Source organism: Piliocolobus tephrosceles, chromosome 18 (genome assembly GCF_002776525.5).
Source record: "Piliocolobus tephrosceles isolate RC106 chromosome 18, ASM277652v3, whole genome shotgun sequence".
NCBI lineage: Eukaryota > Metazoa > Chordata > Mammalia > Primates > Cercopithecidae > Piliocolobus > Piliocolobus tephrosceles.
Genome location: NC_045451.1, coordinates 21,813,801 through 21,821,044, shown reverse-complemented (window position 1 = coordinate 21,821,044; position 7,244 = coordinate 21,813,801). Strand labels below are relative to the sequence as shown.

Here is a 7,244-nt window from a genome sequence, read left to right as displayed (position 1 = left end):
TCTTCGTTGTCTCTTTCTCTCTTTCTCTCTGACACCCTCTTTTTCTCTCTGTCTCTTCCCCCCCTTTCTCTTTCTCTCTTTCCTTTCTGCTACCACTGCCAGCTGCTTATGCTGCTGTTCTCCCTTCTCCTTCCCCTTTTTGATGGCTTTGGCAGTGTAGGACTGCCACCTTCTTCAGTTTGTGCACTGCATGCAGTAACTCCATGATTTCCTTGTGTTATTTAATGGGGATTCCCAGAGGTTAGGAACTCCCTTTGTGTCCATACTGCAGCATGGGCATGTAGGATTAGATACGCATACTTGCTATCTGTATACACATTTATTCTTTTTCCCTTTCCCAGTTCTAAGGCTCAGGTAAGTGCCACTAGTTCTGCTAACTGGGCACTGGTCCTGGGGGAAAAGGCTTACTTTCAAGTCCAGTTACATCACTAACTATGGCATCACCTGCCCTTCGTATCCCATTCTCCACAAAAGAACTTCTATCGGTATATAGGTTAAAGTCAGGATTAGCTAAGGGGAATTCTAAGAGATCATCTCGGGCGGTGTAAGTCTGGACTACAATTTGTTGGCAGTCATGCTTGATTGGTTCCCCATCCTCTGGGAGAAAAGTAGCAGGGTTGAGGGCCATGCACGTGTGTATTTGAAGCACTGGTCCCTCAAGGAGTAGCACCTGGTATCTAAGTAGGTGGTTATCTAATAGCCGTAAACTTCCTTTGGCACCCGGTATGCCATTTACATCATGAGTAGTCCAGATAGTGAGATCCTTTCCTTGTGTTATCTTGATAGCCTCTGACACTAAGACGGCTAGTGCTGCAACTACCCTTAAACAGCGAGGCCAGCCTTTGGCTGCTACGTCAATTTCCTTAGGTCTGCCATTAGTTGTGGGGTTGTCCCACGAGTCTGAGTAAGGACTCCAAGAGCTATCCCTGCTCTCTCTGTGACATATAAAGAGAAGTTTTGTCCTCTTTATATAAGAAGGTTTAAGGCTGGAGCTTGTACTAGGGCCTGCTTTAAGGTTTTGAAGGCTGTTTCTGCCTCTGGTTCCCATTCTACCAGATGAATATTTGCCCGCTGGGTTTCCTTGATTAGAGTATAGAGGGGCCTGGCTATCTCGCCAGGGATCCATAGTCGGCAAAATTCCAAGGAACCCCTGCAACTGTTTTAATGTCCTAGGGCAAGGACAAGCCAGTGTAGGCTGTATTCATTCCTTGCTGAGGGCCCTGGTCCCTCCGGCTAAGATTAGGCCTAGATATTTGACCTGCTGTAGGCAAAGCTGGGCCTTCAACCTAGACACCTTGTACCCTTGATTAGCTAGAAAGTTCAAGAGATCTAGAGTAACCTGCTGGCATGAGGCTTCCGAACTGGTAGCCAAAAGTAAGTCATCCACATACTGAAGGACCAGAGTGCCTGGACTTGGGAAGTGGCCTAGATCTTGGGCCAGTGCCTGACCAAACAGGTGAGGGCTATCCCGAAACCCTTGGAGCAAGACTGTCCACCTAATTTGGGACATGTGGTCTGTGGGATCCTCAAAGGCAAAGAGAAGCTGGGAGTCAGAGTTCAGGGGAATACGGACAAAGGCATCCTTGAGGTCCAGAACAGTGAACCGTTCTGCTTCCTCTGGTATTTGAGAGAGCAGGGTATGGGGGTTGGGTATGAGTGGATATAGAGGAATCACTGCCTCACTGATGTGTCTAAGATCTTAAACTAATCTCCACTGACCATTGGTTTTTGTACTCCTAGAATTGGGGTGTTGCTGGGACTGCTGCATTTCCTTAGTAAGCCTTGAGCTTTTAAATGTTTAACAATATCCTGTAATCCTTTACGAGCTTCAGGCCTTAAGGGATATTGCCTTTGATAAGGAAAAGTGTTGAGATCTTTTAACCTGATTTGGACTGGGCGGGCATTTTTTGCCCTTTCAAATTGTCCTTCCAATGCCCAGACTTTAGGGTTGATTCCCTCCTCAAGCAGAGGACAACAAATGGGTAACTTGTTCCCTATATTCATGTAGATAATAGCTTCAGCCTTGGCTAATATATCCCTTCCTGATAAGGGTGTGAGGCTTTCAGGCACAACAAGAAAGGCATGTGAATAGAGCAAAGTCTCCCAATTACAACTGAGGAGGTGGGAGAAACACCTGGTTAGAAGCTGTCCCAGGATTCCTCGGATAGTAATGGGCCTTGAGGACAGTCATCCAGGACAGGAGATTAATACTGAGAAGGCCATGCCAGTGTCCAGGAGGAAGTCAACTTCCTGGCCCTCAATGGTTAAACGTACCCGGGGCTCAGTGAGGGTGGTGACATGAACTGGCGCTTGCCCCGGGCACCCTCAGTCCTGTTGTTGGATCATCTGGTTGGGGGCTTTTGACCCAGAGAACCCTCATCCTCTGGGACAGTGCACCTTCCAGTGATTGCCTCGGCATAGTGGACAGGGACGAGGGGGCAGCTTGTTTCTCATTGGACAATCTTTTTTAAAGTGTCCTAGTAAACCACACTGATAACAAAGCCTACCCGGTGATTGGCCTGCTCCATTTTCTGTCCTCAAGGTTTGTTTGTCTGAGGGCCACAACTAAGGCTGTGGCCTTTCTTTGATCTTGCTTTTCCTTTTGGGCCTGTTCCTCTTGGTCCCCATTACAGAACACCAATGTTGCCAGGTTTAATAATGCCTCCAAATTTTGTTCAGGGCCCAGGGCTTGCTTTTGGAGCTTTCTCCTGATATCTGCAGCTGATTGGGTAATAAATTTATCTTTTAGAATCAAGTGACCCTCGAGTGATTCAGGTGACAGGGGAGTATATTTTCTTAAGGCCTCCCGTAGCCACTCGAGGAAGGCAGAAGGATTTTCTTCCTTTCCCTGACTTATGGTGGACATCATTGAATAATTCATGGCTTTTTTCCTAATTCTTCTTAGTCCTTCTAGAACACAGGTCAGCAGATGTTTATGGCTCCAGTTCCCATGATCTGAGTCGAGGTCCCAGTGGGGATCCATACTGAGGATGGCTTGCTGACCAGTAGGGAATTTATCCCTTTCTTCAGCTGTTATTCTGTCATTTACTTGACTAAGATACCAGGTATCTCCAAACTCTCGGGCTGCAGCTAAACCGCATTCTTTTCATTAAAGGCCAGGGTTTGATCTAACAGTAGCATGACATCTCTCCAAGCGAGGTCGAAGGTTTGCCCTAGACCTGTAGGACATCTATGTACCTATCAGGGGATCATCTGAAAACTTCCCAAGGTCTGCCTTGATCTGCTTTAAATCAGAGAGGGAGAAGGGGACATGTACCCTTGTTGGGCCAAATACCCCTCCCCCTACAGCTTGAAGGGGACATAACCAATAGCCCTGGGGGGTTTGTGGTCCTTTGGATATTTCTTTGCTTATTTCCTTCTGGGCAGGGGAGATTAGAGGAGGATTATCATTAATAGGAAGGGGAGCTATAGGGAGGCTAGGATATGGGGGTAAGCTGAGAGGTCCTCCTGTGGGATGTAAATTGTAAGCTTTGCAAAGTTGTGTATTCTCCCTCAATAAAAAGAAAGCTTGGACATAAGGTATTTCACTCCATTTGCCTTCCCTCTTACAGAAAAGGTCAAGCTGCAGGATAGTATTGTAATTTGTACTTCCCTCAGGTGGCCATTTTTCCTCATCAGAGAGAATACTGGGGCCAAGCCATAGTGCAGAAAAAAATAAGCCACCTCTTTTCCAGGGTTTGCAGGTCAAATTGGTCCCAATGGCTTAGGATGCATTTCAAGGGTGAGCCTGTTGATGCCTGAGTGTTTCCCATCTGAAAGACAAAACTGCCTGTGGTTTTGGTTTGTTTTGTTTCTCCCCCTGTCCAAGAACCCGCAACGGTCCCTGGACCCTGCTGATCAGAATAGTTGTGCTCACAGACACAGCAGCAGAAACAACTCCTGCCCAAGAACCCACAACGGTCCCTGGACCCTGCTGATCGGAAGAGTTGTGCTCACCGACGCAGCAGCAGAAACATTAGTTTTCCTCCCAGACCACATGGAGGACCGAGGAAGGTCGGATTTAGTGACTTACTGACGCATTTTCAAAAACCTGCACCCTTGCCTGTCCTCCTAGACCACAAAGAGGACTGAAAAAAATCAGATTTAGTGGCCCTTGCCGATGCATTCTCAAAAACCTGTTAGAGTCCTAAGCATTCTCCTGTTAGTATTGGGACTTTACCCCTGTCCTATGAAGATGTTATGCCCCCAAAATCAAGTGGAGGGCCATACCTTGAGGGAGGGAAGGGATCTCCAGGGTTGGAAGAGTGGCACCTTTTGTCCTCACTTATATGAATAGGAAGGATACAATTTCTGAGGCTCCCCATATCCTAGCTTCAGGAATAGCTTTTGTTAGGCCTGCTTGTCTGAGAAGGGATCCTAAAATTCCAGGTAGTTCCCCCTACAATGGGGCTTTGGGCAAAAATTATGTCTTTCTGATTGGTGAGTTCAAGTGCCTAAAGAAGGTAACAGAGTCCTGGAGTTTATACTAGAAGTCGTTCTTATAGGAGAAAATAGAAAAGCACCAGAGACAGGGAGTAATTTTTAGAAGCAGGACTAGCCTCAGAGAAGAGAGGCGAGAGGATGTTTGTCTGGCAGGCATTAGGACCCAGGGGGGCAAGGGTCAGGATAGATAGGATAGATAGGCGAGTCTGCCTATCTAGATAGGCTGCTTGGGCGACATGCCTTTGACAGTTCTGCTCATGGCCGCAGGGTCAACCCACTTGTTGTCAGGACCCCAGAGCTGCATGGCTTTCCTCTCTGTCAACCCTCGGCTCAGCCCAGAAGTGCAGGAAAAGTGGAAGCTGGTTCTGGGCAAACCAATGCTCCCAACTCCGAAGAGTCAGGGGTTGTTAGAGAGCCCTTTCCCAGAAAGCCTGATACCCGTGTCTTTAGCCCAGCGGCTGCGCTAGTCACTTTTAACTGGCCAAAGGTGCCTGGTATTTAGCCCCCAAAATTCTAAGGAAAAATAGGACAGAATAGCAAGCAAAAGGGGTCCGTTGGTGCTCACCACTCCGACAGTAAATGTCCCACTGCTTGGAGGAGGTGCTGAGAGCGAGGGCTGCTAGCATGTTGTCACCTCTCATTATCACACAATAAGTACTCAATGTATGGATTTTAATGACCAAATAAGTAAATTTAAGAAAGTTTGGAAAACTTTCTCTTCCTCTGACACAATTCTTCTCTTGTTGTAGTTGTTGTTGTTTGCGATGAAGCTTTGAAAAATTTCTTTTTCCATAATATAAACATGTCAGTCTTTCCCTTTAGCTCCTTCTTCCACTCCTCCTTCACTGTGCTGGAGAGATACTGAGTTCTTCCAGATTTTTGCTTAGCTGGGTAGTTTCCGAACTCAACCAACTCTCCAGGTGGGTAGTTCCTGCACAGGGCTTTCCTGTCACTGGATCTATGACTTTTCCAACTTTGAAAACGTTTTTGGCCAGTTCATGTTTCACATGCTTCGTTCATAGAAACAGGTAAAGCTCTGAGAAGCACAGTATCCCCAGCTGTGCACTGCCAAAGGCCATCGTGAACAAAGGAGGTTTTCCACTTATTATAATACTTTAACAAATAGGGATCCAGAACAGGCGTGGTCACTCTTGCTTTAGCAGTCTTTTGCATTTTTGTCCCAATCACCTTTCCCATGATCCATTTGGCATGGACAGATGAATGAACTAGAGATATGTGGCTTTTCCTTCCCTCCCTCCTTCAGAGTCTTGCTCTGCAGCCCAGGCTGCAGTGTGGTGGTGCGATTTCAGCTCACTGCAACCTCCCTCTCCTAGGTTCAAGTGATTCTCCTGCCTCAGCCTTCCCAGTAGCTGGGATTACAGGCTCCCGCCACCACACCTGGCTAATTTTTATATTTTTAGTAGAGATGGGGTTTCACCATGTTAGGCAGTCTGGTCTCAAACTCCTGGCCTCAAGTGATCCACCTGCCTTGGCCTCCCAAAGTGCTAGGATTACAGGTGTGAGCCACCATGCCTGGCCTGACACTATTCTTGGATTAACTTTTCACTTTCAGTTGTCAAAAAACAGAAAATAAGTGTTGGTGAGGCTGTGGAGGAGTTGAAACACTTTTGCACTGCCAGTGGCAATATAAAATGGTGCAGCCACTATGGAAAATAGCATAATGGTTCCTCAAAAAATAAACATAGAATTACCATTGGATCTAGAAATCCCACTTCTGGGTATATACCCAAAAGAATTGAAGGCAGGAATCTGAGCAGATATTTATACAGTAGACCCATGTTCATAACAGCGATATTCACAAAAGCAAAGATGTAGAAACAATCCAAATGCTATCTGATAACTGGATACACAAAATGTGGCATAGAGACAAGGAACTATCATTTGGCCTTAAAAAGGAAATCCTGGCCCGTGCATCCTACGACATGGATAAACCTTAAAGACATTATGCTAAGTAAAATAAACCAGTCACAGAAGGACACATGCTGTATGATTCCACTTATGTGAGGAACGCAGAGTAGGCAAATTCAGAGACAGAAAGTAGGATGATGATTGCCAAGGCTTGGGAGTTGTTTTATGAGTGCAGAGCTTCAGTTGGAGAAGATGAAGAAGTTTTGGAGGTGGATGGTGGTGATGGTTGCACAACCATGTGAATGCCCTGAAAGACACTGAAGTATACAATTAAAAATGGTTGGGTCAGGTGCAGTGGCTCATGCCTGTAATCCCAGCACTTTGGAAGGCCAAGGCAGGCAGATAACAAGGTCAGGAGTTCGAGACCAGCCTGGTCAATATGGTGAAACCCCATCTCTACTGAAAATACAAAAAATTAGCCAGGCATAATGGCGGGCACCTGTAGTCCCAGCTACTTAGGAGGCTAAGGCAGGAAAATCGCTTGAACCTGGGAGATGGAGGTGGCAGTGAGCCAAGATCGTGCCACTGCACTGTAGCCTGGGTGACAGAGCAAGATTCCATCTCAAAAGAAAAAAAAAAAGGGTTAAGGCCGAGCGCAGTGGCTCACACTTGTAATCCCAGCACTTTGGGAAGCTGACTGAATCATCTAAGGGCAGGAGTTCGAGACCAGCCTGGCCAACATGGTGAAACCCCATCTCTACTAAAAATACAAAAATTAGCTGGGCATGGTGGCAGGCGCTACGAAGGAGGCTGAGGCAGGAGAATCACTCGAACCTCAAAGGCAGAGGTTGCAGTGAGCCGAGATCACGCCATTGCACTCCAGCTGGGGCGACAAAGCAAGACTCCATCTCAAAAAAAAAAAAAAAAAAAAA

At 46.6% G+C, this 7,244-nt stretch overlaps 1 pseudogene; it reads right to left on the bottom strand.

Annotated features, from left to right (window-relative positions):
• Window positions 1–5,285: 5,285 nt before the first annotated feature.
• The window catches only part of LOC111546838, a 3,671-nt pseudogene continuing 1,712 nt past the window's right edge, over window positions 5,286–7,244 (bottom strand).